The 17,513-nt window shown below is 35.6% G+C and overlaps 1 protein-coding gene across 6 annotated transcripts in view; it reads left to right on the top strand.

The window, feature by feature from the left end:
• The first annotated feature begins 6,943 nt into the window (after positions 1-6,943).
• LOC115441261 (myocyte-specific enhancer factor 2) overlaps positions 6,944-17,513 on the top strand; it is a 75,138-nt gene continuing 64,568 nt past the window's right edge. For all 6 annotated transcript variants that reach the window (XM_030165980.2, XM_030165983.2, XM_030165981.2 and 3 more), the window contains exon 1: positions 6,944-7,191. The gene's annotated coding sequence lies outside the window, so the exon portion shown is untranslated. The remainder of the gene's footprint in view (positions 7,192-17,513) is intronic.

Here is a 17,513-nt window from a genome sequence, read left to right on the forward strand (position 1 = left end):
ATGAATAGCTCCTACAACAACCACCATATCTTTTATTTTATTTATTTGAACAGCCAACAAAACATACATAGTTTTTTTAACAATTCAGTAAGTAATTACTGCAATGCTGTTTTAATTACAAGCTGTCACAGCATGAACATATTAATACATAACAATAAACAGTTGGCTGCACCATAAATGCAGTATATTCTAAATAAAATATCTTATATTTCAAAGTACATCTTTTGACATTCACGAAATGTAAATCCGTATTTAACCAACTGCACTAATAGAGAGTTAATTTACTCGCTCTATGATTTCTCTTGATCTATAAATCTGTCAAGAGACAAATGTCCCCTTATTAGATACAGAGAAAAAACATTCCGTTTCCTGGAAATCGTTGAGGCGTACCACATTTATTTTCCATTTTATTATGCACGATTATTTATTTATTTAGTAGGTGGTCTATTGTGAAATACTTTACGAACAAATTTAATTGCTTTGATTTGTAGTTTTTTAAGTTAAATCTATATCATATCTAAAATATGATGTCATTGAAATAAATAATAATTATATGAATTTTATCGTGGTTTTCTATTTTATTTTTTCCAGACATTTCTAAGACTGCAGCCTTCGGATTGGGATTGGGGGGCGGGTGTATTTATTTCAATGTCTAACATTCTCGTAAACATAAATCAATATGACGTCAATTGAGTAAATAATGCCAAAATAAAAATATTGACGAAATCTCTTATACAGCATTGTACAAATCCTTTATGATTTACAGGTATAGAAACACTTCAAAGGAGAGAATACAGAATCTCACACCTTCAGCCTTCTTAGGATTGTTTCTTTTGTGCTAGCTCGTACGGACAACAGGATAAACCCTTAACTGTGTTGTGGGTGTTAAGATATTTGTTTGATATAGAAATTAATATACAGGGTCATTTTGACATCGCGTTACTAGATGAAACCACATACTTATCTACTTGGAAATAACTCTTTACAAAAAGTTACTTGAGCTGTAGATGTAAAATAAAAAAGTGTAAGATTTGAACAAAATAAATATTAATAAAAAGCAATTCTAATTTTTCGCCCCCTAAGCCACTACCACTACTATAAGAGAATGTGTCGCAGCGGCAACATCATACTGTCAGAAATACACACACGTACACGCCATATTTGCATTAAACTACAAAATAATCAAAAATCTGAAAACTAAAACCAAGATTTTTCATGGAAATATTTGTTATTAATGAATGATTTTTGACACAATGTCAGCAAAGGTGAAGAGGAGTACTTATATAGTTTCATTTAGAAACGCAATGTCAAAATGACCCTGTATATAACGCTTTGATCTAAAGAGTAGGCAAAGGTGCAGCTTAGAGTTTTTGACAAGTGTGTTCTACGGTGTGATAGAGGCCGAACCTATCACGCTTTAATCCAACAAACGGTAGGCAAAGGTGCAGCTTAGAAACCTAGTTTTTGCCAAGTGTGTTCCATGTTATGATAGGTACCAAACATATCGTAATATCGAACGCAAATCCCAGATCCCAGACTCCAAGCTTATAGAGTAATGATCATACCGCGCACTTAATACAACTACTGCACCGAGGTATTCTGTGACTTAAATATCACTACATAGTATAAAACAAAGTCGCTTTCTCTGTCCCTATGTGTGCTTAAATCTTTAAAACTACGCAACGGATTTAGATGCGGTTTTTTTAGAAGATAGAGTGATTCAAGAGGAAGGTTTATATGTGTAATAACATCCATTAAATAGTCAGCATTGTGTGCGAAGCCGAGGCGGGTCGCTAGTATAATATAAAAGTAACTTATTACTGGTGGTAGGATATATTTTATTATCGCCCGGGATCAGCCTGTGTATATTCGGTTCCAATAGGGTAACTTTTTCCTCAGTCGACATTCTATTCGACCACATTCCACTCACCATCAGGTACAGTATCGTCACTATATCGTGCCAATATAAATAAAGCCTAAGTCCTTTTTTAGTTTTCAACTTAACTTCGTACGAAATTTCATTAAAATCAGTGCAAAATGGCCTAAACTTAACTTGCGTCTAAATTCATCAATATCAGTTCAAAATGGCCTCATTTCAATAATGTGACATTAAAGCAATACCATTGAATATGCTGCACAATCAAATATTCCCGCCCAAAAAAATCCAAAACACATCGGGTTTGAAAACCACACAAAATTACCCAACTCGAAAATTAAATCCTTAAGCTCCCAGCCCGCGTTCATACTCCATCTAAACTAACAAACCGACAATATTACATTGAAAAATTAATTTGCGCCAACCCACTGACCCCACATTCTGATGACTAACATCCTTATTGTATATCTTTGTTACGCTCTATTGTGTATGCGTCATTATTTTCAGTTACTTCACACTTAACCACGTGACGCGTTCCCATCAGTACTTAATGTATGTTATTTTAGGCTTTATTCACCTTCCATTGCTGCGTTTTCTTTGCCTAATTATTACGTGTACAATATTCGATAATTACTCGGTATTGTAGGCGGTAATAACAGGGCATTATACGACTTGAAATGTTGACTAGTGCAGGCGTTATTGTGTTTCATTATATTAAGTTATGTGTAGTTTTGTGACAGCTTATGGTAAATCGTGATGCTTATCGGACGAGCTTCTTCCTCGTATTTACATATATAGTATCACGCCTCTTTCCCATAGGGGTAGGCAGAGACTATGGACGATTCTGGCATACTTCTCGCGCTTCCTCCACCTTCATCAATCTTTTCATGCATTCCCGCCGGTTCCGGGTACTTTTGACCGGTCCTTTACTAAGAATGTCAGATATCTGACATTCGAAGGTTCGGTGCGGTCGACCTCTACCAGCTCTTCCATCCACATTCGCCTTATAAACCCTCTTTGTTAGTCTTCTATCATCCATCCTCTCCAAATGCGCAAACCACCTTAGCATACCATACCTCGTATTTAGTTTTATATATTGTAGAGTTTGATTACGCCAATTTAAAGGGAACTGCGATCTTAATATTAGGTAATAATAGAAATCGCCGGTAGCGATAAGACCGCCATTTGTACATCCTGTTTGATCCTAAGCTTTATTGTATATTTACTTTTCTATACTTGATGTACAATAAAGAGTTTAAATAAATAAAATGAATAGAGTTTAAGCGCTTAAGGTAATGAAGAAGGTTCGGAAGTATCCAACAAATAAATAGAGTAATATATAATGTCAATTAGAAGATATGAGTTATTAATTTAAGTTTCGTAGGTGTACGGCGGTATGACTTCTGCTGAGGTCGCGGGTTCGATCCCGAGTCGAGCAATATAATATTAGGTTTTTCTACTCACGGCGGAAAGTCAGTGCACTAGTTACTCCTGTGTCTACCCCTTCGGCGATTGAAAGAGTAAACTTTTTATGAGCGAGTTATTAAAACATTATCAGATGCCTCTTAAGAAATAAAAAAAAAAAAAAACTTTATTTATCACGTAGGCGAACAAAGTTGCGCTTATGATACATCAAAACGATGTATAACAATATTAATTATTATTTCTAAATAACATTTTAAATTAGGGATAAAGTTTTATTGAATGTTAGGCACAAACCGAAGTAACCAGCTCTGGCTGATAGGTAGGGGGGAATATAAATAAAAGTTATCATACATTAATGATATTAATTTCAAACTTGACAAATAACATATATCGTGTTGTAAAGGTACTCCTTGATACTTCAGTCGCCGATAGAATTTCCTTTAACAAAAATTGTAGGAAAATCGACTCTATTACAGTATCTTTAAAAATCTTAAACACTTCGCGCTGCAACCTCTAAGTTTTTAGGGGATTTTTTAAATTTGAACTTTATTTTTGAAATTGTAGAGTTCAATTCCCTTGTGTCTGATGATGGTGGTTGCGCAACAACGTGGGTGTTTAACAGCGAGGACTGGGGCTTGGAGACAGCTGTCATTCCCCCGGGCATCACTAAGGGTTTTGTTTACAGCTCGCTCTAATGACAAAGATCTTAGGTACATACAGCGGAATTGCTTTGGTGTTTCTCATGAATCAATGTTATGAAGATTATTAATTCTATTTCCGGGCTTACTTTAAATCCGTCGATATTTGTAGTACGTACTAGACTTTCCGTACACTCATTGTGTTCAACTCAAGTGTAATGCAATCCATACACCTGACTTTAGTATGATTTCAACATTTACAGCGTGTGGTTATATACGGAGTGACGCTCATAATATAAGAATTCTAGTCTAAGTGTAAACCTGGATGTGAATAAAAAATATTAGTCAAATTAAAATTATTTGTTGTTCAAATGAATAAATAGGTTATAACAATGACGTTTTAGTTGCAATTTTAGTTCAGATTTTTAACAAATAGTTTATATGAACGTTCGTCTGAGTTCGTGTCTATAGAATAGACGTCAATGTTTATATTATTATTTAATAATGTTCTAATTTCGAAAAGGTAATGCTTAAAGAAAGGAGATCTTATGCAGAAAAACTCTGTTTCTGACATGGGACCGTACGAACCAAATTATATAGAAATTTATTCGGATGTTCTATTACGCCATTGAGCTTGGGTTATCTACTATAACCACCTTTTACCGGTGCTTTGCCTGCGTTATTGAGTTTTTCCGGGATAAAAAATTCCCTATATATTTTCTAGGAATAAAAAGTAGCCCAAGTCATTCCCAGGGTCACAAACTATTTCCACACTAAATTTCATTGACATCCGTTTGTTAGTTTTTGAATTTATTGCGTTCAGATAGACAGACGCGGCAGGGGACTTTGTATTAGAATATATTAAGATTGATTAAAATAATGTCTAGCATTTTAAGAAACCTACATGGCAATAACTTTGCGGGCTTTATATTTTTATTTCCTTGGAGTGTATAGTCTTTCTGATCTCAGTTTCCGGCGTTTGCGTGTTACGTAGCATGCGTATATGGTTTGATTGCCATACTGAGATATCGTATTCGACCCCTGGGTAGAGTATATTGATGTTTCTCAGCGCCAATTCGGAGTCTGGAATAGTGTCCGGTAAATGGCAACAGACTCTCCCTACTTCCCTCATTAATCTGTTGACAGTGTTTTGTATCTGCCTACTCCTGAAAAGAAAAAAAGGCATGATGATACGTATGTGTATCTATACCGACTATCTCACAGAAAGTGCTGCTATTTTACAGTACTAACCTTTCTTTTTCTAAGACATTCGGAAATGGCAACGAACGAGTTCTGACTCGTCCAATGTTTTAAAGTAAAGCTTTTCTTTTATACGTTTACTTAGTAGAGATCTTTGAACAAGCAGCAGAATAAATGGATCTCAAGTATGTTTAAAAAGTATTAGAAAGTAAAACAATTCATTGGAGGGTTTTTGAATTGCTTCGTAAATCATAATGGAGAGTCAATTCCCTGGGCCAAATTGAAATATAAAAAATATTTCCAACGAGCAAAATGTAATATGTACAAAATTATGCAAAATAAATAAATTAATTATTAATAATAATATCAACTATGTATTATATACTGTCTCACTGCTGGACACGAGCCTCCTCTACTACTGAGAGGCCAGTCCACCACGCTAGCCTAGGGCGGATTGGTAGACTTCACACCCTCAAAATTCCTATAAAGAGTTAGCGACATTATCATTTAGGAACCGCGAATAACTAGAAACTATTTGTTTTTCAATGTGTGTAGTTCGACGGCCAATATTCACTCGGTTATAAAATAGTTTGCTATTGCACTCCTTCCTACAAGAAATGCTTTTACAACTTGCAAAACATAATCCCGAAATCAATTTTAAAGTTATCAAATAGAGTTTTAAACTACAGTCATAAGGAGAGGGGTAATTTTGATGTTTTTATGATAAAGTCTACTCCAATAAGAGGTAGAGTCAAGATATAGTCGATTTCGTCTTTAAATTAAGTGAATGGTTCGACCAAGGCACTATTACCGTCTTAGAATACTATTATGAATAGCTGTTTGGATAATTTCCGGAATATCAACACATTTTTGAAATGATTTAGTTTTGGATGCCTAGCAATGTAAAGCATTTACTATCGATGTGATCTATCGGCGTATTTATTTGTTTTAGGACATAAAAAAGTTTGTTCACGTAATATAATTATAAATAACCAAAAAGTTCGTAAAAAAATATTGTAGTTCGAATTTCAAACTTACGTACAATCAAATTTAGAACATTACAATAAAATAGTTATAATACAACACAAACCTTATCTGACAATAAACAATACCATTCGTTTAAATAACTCTACAAAATTATATTCGGTTACATTCAAAACGAATTTCGTATACAAAGTTTTGTTTCTAAAGGATTTATTGCTCCAACTCGTTGATGGTTAGAGAATATTAATTGTTTTAACATTTAACTCAGTTGTGCAGAACTCTGTTGTATTAAATTGTTTACAATTTTATCTCGTCGCGATAAGTTACTTCATAATTGTTACGTTGTTACTACGAAAACTTTATTTTTTCATTAAATAAATGTTTTTTATGTAAATATACAACTACCACTAATTTATGTACATTTATTTAGCACATAAGTATAATAACCTTTTTTTGGCAACCGTCCAGAAAACTCCGCGCGACGCGGAAGTGTTTAAACATTTCCTTTTTTTTTGAAAGGGCGAAAAATATATACTAAAACAAAGTGTGTCTAATGTTTTTCATTTTAAATTGAAACATATTAATTACATTCAGTATACGGTAGCCGGCAGAGTGGTTTCAGGCGCGAGCTGCCCGTAAAAGCATACGCCCTAGCCGAAGAAAGCTCGGTAGGGCGGGCGAGTTCCTCAACAATAGCGCCTCTAGCGGCGGTTCGTAGGAAACATGCGCCGCACAGTGATTGGAGCACGTGTGTGACGTCACCGCGCTGGCGACCAATGCGGGGGAGCGCGCTCGTGCTCGGCCGCAGTGCTCGTCGCCGCGCCTTCGCACGAGCTGCGTTTCGTCGCCGGCCCCGTCCCCCGCGCGCGTGTATTGCGCCGCCCGCGCCCCCCGCGCACCCCGCGACTTGCCGTCTCGCCCGCATTCTAGTCGTGGGTGTCGCGCCGTGCAGTCCTCGCGTGTGCCGCCGAACTCAGTGCGCCGTTTGTGAGTGCTTTGATATCCCGCACGAGTGTCAGTGTGACGGAGGACCAGGCGCGTCGACGCGGAGGATGTTAACAGCCCACGGTGAGTGAAGCCGGGACGAGTCGTCGGACGCTTATCTCGCTTCGGCGCCACGTGAACGCGCTCTATTTATAAAATGTAAACATGCAGCTAATTCGATTTGAGGGCATATTACGCTGTTGCCACTTAAAAGCGAGAGTACGCGTCCGGCGAGCGCTCCGCCGCCGACGGCATTCGCAAATTAACAATAAAGAGCCGGCGCGCGGCCGTCGAGATTGCCCAGTTCCTGTAAGAAGGACGTCGTGACTCGCGCTGCTGACTCGCCGAGAGTGCAGGAGCCGTTCCCGAAGGGAATAATCGGCGCGGCAACCTTGGTGCGGTTCAGGGCTGGCGATAGCGCGATAAAGTGACCTTGGAGCGAAGTCTCGCGAACGCCGGCCGGCCGCGCCGGTGGAATCGCGCGCGCTCGCGGAAAACGTCCAGACAAACAATGATAATATCCCGCGCTCGCACTGCCATCACCAATAAACAATGATAATTCTGTTAATGCGCGGCACTCCACAATCTACGACTCAACAACTGTTTAACTCGACCACCACGCTGCCACGTTTAAACAATAACACATCGATATTTATTAAATTTCTTATATGATTCAAACCAGATGATACGCATCCAATTGGTCCAAAATCCAAATAATGCATTAGCATACGACATTGATTACTTTAATGAAGAAAATGATAAAGAACAGATCAGCGAAGTTTTGGATGAGTTTCAATTAACGACAAATGATGTTGTTCGGATGACTAATAAAATACAAAGGACGTGTTCGGTACATATTAATAAACAAGTGTCTATACTTTGAAACCTAAAAGCAATGAACTGAATGCCCTTCTTGCTCCGCAAGAAATTATGGACGTTCTTGAAATTCCAAATCCAAGAAATTGTAGTCTTAATTCTTTTACTAAACGAGCTTGTATGTGTTCTTGTTTCTAAATGGCTGCAGTTTCTACGACACGGTTTTCCTCCGGCGAGTTTGCAATTTTTTTTTACGATGACGGACAAGTCAAGCCTGTCCGGTAGAGACGCCTCGATACGGTCAGGTTCGAGTCGAGTCCCACGCCTTGTTCCACATACTCACTTCTTACTATTCACAAACGGATCGGTCATCGTTTGACACAAATCTATATTATGCATGTTATACATAATGTAAACATGTTTTTATTGGAATTAATACTTAACAACGACAACAATAAACACATTGTATATAACTTATCTAGATCCCCAGACCATGAATACAAATGAAGATGTCAAGGACGAAATATTGTTTTCAAAATGTTTAAGCAAAAACTTTATACAAATTAAATTTGCGTTTCTCATTCGCACTTACGCACATACGATCGTCGAGACAACGTTTGCCGTACTGCGTGCGCGTGCTCTTTCCATTGCTCACGAAGTGTGTGGGTGGGAGCAGGACGGAGATAATTCGCATCGAGTGAGCGAACCGGCCATGCGAGATGCTCAACTGTATCATAAATATTAATCAGGCGCTGGTGTCAACAGCCACCGCGTAACGTGACACCGCCGCGATCCGCTGCTAGCCTGGTACTTATAGCGGTTGCCAGACGCTCTACTCCAGACAAACACCACAATTATTTACATAAGTATGTAAAATAACAACATTTATATCACGCGTCATATTCTGCAACACTGGGAGACTAAACTGCAAACATTCCACGCGAAATTATTAAATATTATAGCAAATACGGCAAATTGTTTAGTAAATGATCTATTCAACACACTTGATCAACAATATAATATTCGAACGCAATATCACGTGCTATATCCTACTTATTTACCAACAAACACATCGAAGATCCCGCTTCAATGTTACCACGATAATAGTAATAGTCAAATATTAGTTCACCACAGCTCTCACTGATGCAAACAAACCGTGAAATAGTGATAATGTTATCGTTTGCACATCCGTTGTGCGCGTTCAGCCATGACCTGCCCTACAATTGCTGAGGCTTTGATTCGCGGGAGCACTGTGGTTTTCTGTTAGCTCCACTGCGTTACTAATTAAAACAGTATTTTTCCTTTTATAAAGAAAAGAAACTTGGACTCATTAAATGCATTTGTTTTATTTGTGTTTAATCATTGTTTTGTTAGGTGTCTGCTGTAATTACTAAATGTATTTTTAAGTAATTTGAATGTAAAGATAACAACGAAAAATAATTTTAAAGCTTAAATTAGTTACGGAAAAACATATTGTGATATGAAATTGTTAAAAGATTTTGGAACTTTCTTGAAAAAAGGATTAATTTTTTTTGCCTTTCTTACATAACGAACTCATTGTTACACCTGATTAACATAACACATAATAATTATGCATGTATGTTTTACATAACGCAGTTAAAACATTTTGAAATTAATTACGAAACAGCATAAATTTAAATGGTACCAATATATTAATGTATCCAACGGTTACTGAATTTTCAATTCAAGTTACTTGACGCATTGTTACGAACAGTATACATTGTTATTAGATGAGTACAATTATCTGAAGATTATGTTTAAACTTTGACCGTAATGAATATTCTATCGTCTTCTGACACAATGAATGCTTGAAGTCGAACTGTGTATCGGAAGTGTTGGTTCTCGTTGGTTCTTCGTTCGACCTTCGCATAATGACATTTTACATAAAATTCGCGAAACAGGTTTGGTACGTTTGAGAGGTTTTCGGGTAAATTCTGATCGTGCGAGTATAGAGGTTTTCGGTGATTGTGTTATTTTTTCTCAATTAACTACAATTTTAATTCAATTGTAATCATAACTAAAACTTTTGTTAGCATTTCGAATTCAAAATTGATGTACTAATTTTACTTAAATTTTAAAAGTCCTCTCACTAATGATTGACATTTGTAAGAGTGCTACTATGCATATAATGCAATCGTCATTTTACCTTACAACAAAATTGCAATTACGTTTGAAGGTTCTCGTCTCGTCACTGCATCAACAACATGTTTCAAAGTCGAAAAATATTTATTCAGTGTTGCGTTTTAGTAATATATATCATTATAGATAATAATCTAGTTAGTGTTATAGATCTTGATAGATATTTGTACAAGTTTCTCTGCTACTAAAATATTTACGTTTATTCCAAATTAATTTATCTATCAAATTGTCCAAATCAAAGATTTTATAAAACAGTTTTTATTAGACATTAAATAAAAATTAATCTTCAATTTAAATTCCTAATATAAAAAACATACGAAACGAATCACATCATAACCTTTGCTGTTCAATGATAAAATAAACATCGCATAAGTATACTATAGCCGGCAATGTTTATTGTTATGGCGCAGTACTAAGTGATAGCGGCCTATGTCGAGCATCTCTGGAATACTGTGTAGGCAAGTACTTAAAATGTAATTAAAAACGAGTTACTACTCAGACGACCCAACTTACGGATAATAAAGATTTAATTGTACAGGTTCTATCCAGAGACTGCGTGCGCGAATAATTCGAAACTATTTGAAAAACTCATAAACTGGTTACAGCGTAGAACTTCAAATGCTACTTATAACATATCAAATGAAGATAAAATTCAAAGCGGTATGACCTAAATGAAGATTGGGGATTTAAAAATCAAAATTTGCTTTGAATAAGTAAAAAAATGTAATCATATGGTTTATTGCAATATTTAATTTAATCCCCTGCTATTATAATTATTTCTATAGACATGTAAATATAAAACATACAATTAATAAAAAAAATATAAATATCTGTTTAAAAGTTTAAAACTTCAACTTTAACAGAATTTTTATTTAATTTCTGATCTCTTGCTATAAGTTGCAGTCTCCCAGAATTTATATCTGAAATTAAAGCGTGGCTTCGCATTCACCGAAGTAAGTAAACATAAACGATTTGTAAACAATAAAATAACGTAAACTAACAAAAAATAAATTGAGTAACAACATTTCAAACCTCTATTAAGTTCAAACTACATTCTAAAGGAGGTTAGGTGAACAAAAAAGATTTGCTACGTTTTTTGCGTATTTAAAGATGTTAGATGAAAAATAAAGTGGTAAAAGCAATAACGAAGTTGATCAACAGTGAAGCTATACAGAGAGCGGTTGGTTTTTACTCCATGGCGATGCGTGCGAGCACATCTGCAAAGTTTTTGCTGTGTGTGTGCCGTGTAAATACACATTTTTTTCCGCTTGTGTGCGCCACGGACCGCTTGGATATCTTGACTTGCGTGTGCGAGTGTCTTGTTCGTTTTTTCATTAATATCATACGGTTTGCCACCGACCTTTACGGCACAATAAATACGCCGATATTCGTTTATTTCGTATGTACAATGAGTGAAAAACACGTTTGTAAGCGACTTCAGACTATATGAAAATTGGCTAGGACGTACACGTAACTTCGATCTGTATAATTTGTGTATACACCTGCATTATTTTTGTTATTCGAAAATACAATTTTATCAATATAAATCCTATTACGTAGAAGACGAAGTTCGCGTAGACTCCATTTAACCTGGATAAATATCCGAATCGTAACGTTTATTTAAATATGATCAAAGGCAATTTGTGTTCATTAAACATAAAGAGCAGTGGCAAGTGGCAGCGTCTTTGAGGAGCGTCAAACTCGGCGTGCACTAATGAGTTTTTACACCCAATGCATATTTACATATAACACTCTAACGACTAAGATAAACAGCGCGCGGAAAGCTGCGTGCTCGACGAACGTATATTTCCTACGGTTCATTTTGAGTAGAGAACGTTAGATATTAGGCACTATTAGGACTTGAGCAGTTTCAGGGTACTTTTGAGATTTTTAATCAGGTCTGTCCCATTTATTCCTCGGTAGAGCACAAAGGAGAGTACGGTTAACATTTTTACACTATTTACTTATAAGATTGGTTACATATACAACTAGATTTTGCTCCTCCCATAAATCTATAGCCTATAATCGCATTCAGTGATAATTTTGTAATACCTATAGATAAGCGCGTTCAAATGAAAACACAATCTCTAGCTTAACACATTAGTATAGGACATTTGAATGCATGTGAACTGCGAGGCATTTTAATCATTTATTCAGACGTGATAAACGGTTCTACAATTTATATCCGTTTATCAGAATTAAAAGGTACGGCTGCTTTTACACTGTGATTGATTACAACGACATAGTATGTATATAATGGATCAATGGAACGCTTGAGCCTCTAATAAAGTGATAATTTCAGGCCACGCTAGGGAAAAGCATGGTTACTGTTCGTGGCAAACGGCGAAGAGTTTTGTACTAACACTTCATGTGATACGCTACTTTATTATTAACGAGATAAAGGTTACATTACTTTAAAACATGCGACACGACTTATTACGTTTATTGATCGAGCAATTCGTAATAAGAGTCACGAGTTATTGCGTAATACCGACAATCTTGTTCAGTTTGTGCTGTGCATTAAAACAGGATATATCTTGTATATATGTGTGATTTTTTAAATTATTTTTCATCAAAACAGTTCTGTGGTTAGTGCGTTGTCCTCGTTCTATAGTTTCTAAAAATAACGCGTTATTGTTTATGGATTGTTCTGTATAAATAACGTTTGATATTTTATTATGTATGCGGCGTAAATGCGATTTTTTGCGTATCACAGGGAGCCAATCTGGGTGGAATTTAAAGACCAAGCACATATATTTGCTACCTATAAGGAAGATACGATGCGACTTAAGTTACCGATGCATCTAACAGACTAAATATAATATTACTGACACATATAACATAAAGTTGTGGACATCAGACGAAGAGATTTTCGCAAATTCTGACTAAAGTTGTATTTAATTGAAAATAACATACTCCATGAACACTATCAATGGAATCGAACCCGTGACATCACATTTCTCGCCACATACGTTTCAGGTTTTAATCATCTTTGTCGTTTTCTTCTCGACTCTAATAGCAAGCTAGAAAGTGATCGTAATGAAAATTAATTATTAAACTCATTTTCAAAGTCCATTTTTGAGAGTTGAAATTAAATTCTGATAAAGAAAAGTTTTTATTATAATTGCTCGACAATTTATTGTTTAGGATGGTATTCTCGGGTTTCAATTAGCCGCGATTTGTAGTTGATACAAATTCAGACAGCGAAAATTCCCACCTATTTTCCTGTTATATTCGTAATTCCCGCAAATTGGATTTATCACTAATTCTAAGAAATGTACACCTCTTTAATATTTGAGATCGGGAAAATATCCTTTAATTCTATTGAATCGTTGATCATTGTTTTCTTCTCATTTTCGGTCGAATTTCGAAATAATGATTACGAACGTCTAAATGCCAGTTCGTATTTAATTTATTAATGATAAAATGTTTGTTGATCATTGATTCCACATCCTAGGACGGAAAACAGACAACGAAAGGCTACTAGTGACGCCTTTGCCAACCCCTTCAGGGATACAAGGCATGAGCACGTGTGTGTGAATGTGTGTGTGTGTGTGTGTGTGTGTGTGTGTGTGTGTTTATGAAAAAATATACAATAATAAAGGATATGAAACTTCTGTGTCTGTAAAGGTAATTTTCGCTTGCGAAGATATTTGATGTCATACCGCTCGCTGCGACACTCGACGCAGTCACGGCCCTTACTTTCAAGGGCTCTCGTCTTGGCAAAGTTGATTACGTTAAAAATCTCGGAACATTATGCTGTAGTAAAAAGACAGTACATTAAAATAATGGGATTATATTTTATTTCTAAGTTAATAGTTTTAACTTCGATCATAAATAAAAATTACAAATTGAAATTATGTTACTTACTGACTTCTGACTCACAAAGTGACTCACTCACAATTTTTCGTGTGTATGGTCGTCTGCTGGAAGATGCCCAGAGTTGTCTATGTGACGAATAGTTCGAATTCACTGTAACCCCCCCCCCTCCCCCCCTTGAAAACTAACTTTAAATTATTTTTACTGTATACACTCATAATTTATCAAGAAAATTTAAAAAAAAAATTCAATTTACTGCATTTTTCGCAACATGACTAATATAATTTCTTGCAAAGTGTCGTACATTGACAAGATAGATGCCGCGAAAATCTTCCGTATGCTCCGTAAGTGACAGTTGCGTAGGGCGTGATGGATGGCACGTTATCGCTGCGATAACCTTCTGCTGCCCCTCCTACCTCCCCCTTCCTCCAACCATACAGTGAAAGTGGTAGATTTAAGAAGTATGTATCTCAGAAAGAGTAGCGAAATCTATTAAAGTTCGATTTAAAATTCTATCTGTCCAATTTCCCTGGTTATAAACAAGTCAGTATGGCAATCTAGAATTATTCTATTTGTAAACCAAATTCAAGTTGATCCATGGGTTCTGCGATTACTTTTAGCAACCATCCAAACTCCCTTACAAAGCATGTCAGTAATATGTAATCAGGAACATTATATAATCAATTAAAATGTCCCTTTAATTCCACAAAGTAGCAAGTTAATTGTAAAAAAAATATGAACCAATACGTTGTTTAATGGCGTGGTCAATCGGATATTTGTTATTTCCTTAAAAATGAAATGAGTTTTGGACAAATACAATATTTATTATGACTGATAACGGGATAGGTAATCGTATATTGCTAATTAAGTACATCTTGCTTGTACACTTACCATTTTAACCTCGAATTGGTCCAAAATGTTTCTAAAAAAAATTAAATTAATAAATCGCTCTTTATGACATTATATCAGTATTACCCAAAAGTTGAGATTGTAAAGAATTGGATATTAGATGCTAATTGCAGTAATGTCAATTTAGTTGACAATAAACCTTAAAAATGTAATGCTTGTTGTTTGGCCTGCTTGATGGCAGAAAAAATAAAGAAATCACAACCCACATAGACACTGGCATACCATAGTGAGACATTTAATGAAATAAGACTTAGTAAAAAGGAGTCAACAAAAGAAGACTTAAATGCAAAAGCTAATAGCGTATAAGCATACAGACGAGCTAAAAACTACGTCACACATACAACTGAACCCAGAATTGCGTGTAACATTTGACAAAGCCGCCATTCTAGCGGAAGCCATCTACGTAAACGAGCAAAACATCGTTGTCAAAAAACATGATCTACTTCGGCCGAAGGTTAACAACTTAGATAGCCTCGTGAAGATTTTGTGTGCTCGCTTTGTTATCTGCAACGCTTGTGTTTTTCCTGTATATTTTGTTGTTAAAGGGAAATTAGAGGATGACCTTAACCCTCTTGAAAATCGGAAGATGTGGACTACCACTGCAGTCTTAGAAACGATTAATCCGAAACAACACACAGCATTTTATCCCTGAAGGAGTATGTATAGGCGCAACCAGGGCATCCACTTCTCGTCAAGTGTGTTCTGTCCCATGATGTGATAGGAGGCCAGCCTATTAATCCGAAACAGTATAATTTTTTAAAATGATATTGAATTGATAATCAATAGAACAAATGTATGAACGTGAAAGTAGTTTTGTCAAACCGCAATGTAATGAACAATCCAATATAAATCAAGTGGAAAAGGACTTTCGAACGTCCTCGCTCTGACCTTATCACAACCCATAATTATAACAAAAAGTCGTTCGGTAGAAGTGAGAGGATACGATATCTGGATATTTTTTTAATGAGCACTACTTTTAAAAAATCGTGTCCAAGGAAATTCGGAAAAATACAAGCAATTAAAATAAACACGTTTTTGTGATAAAAAAATATGAATATGAATTACAAATAAAATTCTAAATAATATATTTAAATTACATATGAATTACTTTTAAATATAAAGATTAATTTACATCCCGATGATAGTATTCGATTGAATAACTTAACACACTGAAAAAGTAATCAGCGTTTCGGCATTACTAATTATCTAGTTAAGACCCTACCCTAAGCAAACGGCCTTGAGCATTCGTTCTATACATTTACGGCGCACGAGTTAAGGGCAGAAATCCGTATAATTACAATTAATTTATTTAAAAACAATTCTAGGTGTATTTTAAAATATTAAACTACAAAATTATTCTTATTCAATTGTTTATTTAATATTGATTGCAAATTAAAATTATATGTACTTTGGAAGGCGATGCAAAGAATCAAAAATGTTTGTAATATTCTTATTATGAAATTTGTAAAACATTAACAAAATAAAGATTTTATAAATATGAGGTTGAACTTTTTAGTATGTATTATAAATTTCGGATAGATAGCTCCCAAAAACGCAGATAGCGCGCCGTTTTGCTGAGGGGATGGTCTTGGGACGGGTAAGCATATTTCTAGTGCCAAAATACAGATACAATATCTTTCATTAGATATTAAAGTAAGTAGACTTTCGTATTAAGTCCAACGAAGATTCAGTTATAGTATTTGCAGCGTTTTAATAAACAAAAAAACTTTAAATTCCTTACACGGAATTCGCGACAGACACATCAACTGTTTTTGCCACTATAAATACGCTAAGAGTGCTTATTACAACACCGCACCAGTATCTTTGTGTCCCGTTTTCATTAGTGAACTTGTCGCGTGTTATCACACATCGTGGCTAATGGCTCCATATCAAATATTGACTGTTTTGCTATCGCGTTACGTCATCCAGTAGCGTCGTGCCGCGTGCGCCGCCACTCGAGTTTTGGCATTTGATTTTAAACAATTTTTGACAAGTGCTTTAAAACAATATCATTGGCTTATCATTTACATAGGAATATAGCTCGTATACGCTAGTAGATAAGGGCTCGGCTTTGTGTTAGAACTTATGAATTTATTTATTATTTATCCGCACATGTCCCGGCAATAAAAGTAAGACAGCAGACAGGCCGGAGAGCAAAAAACATGAATACTTTTTGTCTATTCGTCTCCACTTTGCCACCAGATGTTCAGTTATCTTACTCACATTAGATAAATTGAAGAAAGCGTAATGTAGAATAAGTTAAACAAATATTTGATACATTATAAGCGTTGGTCTTGCCGTTTGTTGATTTCCGTTTCGCAGACAGACAATCTACAAACTAATTTGTTTCGACTATCGCGCATTTGCAATTTAAATGTAATTTATTAACATTATTCAGAATATCAAGTTTATAATCAAAACATTAGAAGCTCGTCGGGCAGTCAGTGAGGATATGGTGGTAGGCAAGTTGTTGTGGATAAAATTTGCAGGTTCGATTCTAAACGAATATATAATATATAATAGGTACTGGACAGCAGCGAAGGGTGAAGTTTTCTGAAACCCTACACAACATATAGGTACTAATATGCATAAATGTGATCTGCAAGTCGTTCTAATGATAATAAGAAAGGGAAGCCGACGGGAATCGAGTTATATGGACCCTTCACCACGGATACCAGGAGTTGTAAACAAACTTGTAATTA

Source organism: Manduca sexta, chromosome 25 (assembly GCF_014839805.1).
Source record: "Manduca sexta isolate Smith_Timp_Sample1 chromosome 25, JHU_Msex_v1.0, whole genome shotgun sequence".
Classification (NCBI taxonomy): domain Eukaryota; kingdom Metazoa; phylum Arthropoda; class Insecta; order Lepidoptera; family Sphingidae; genus Manduca; species Manduca sexta.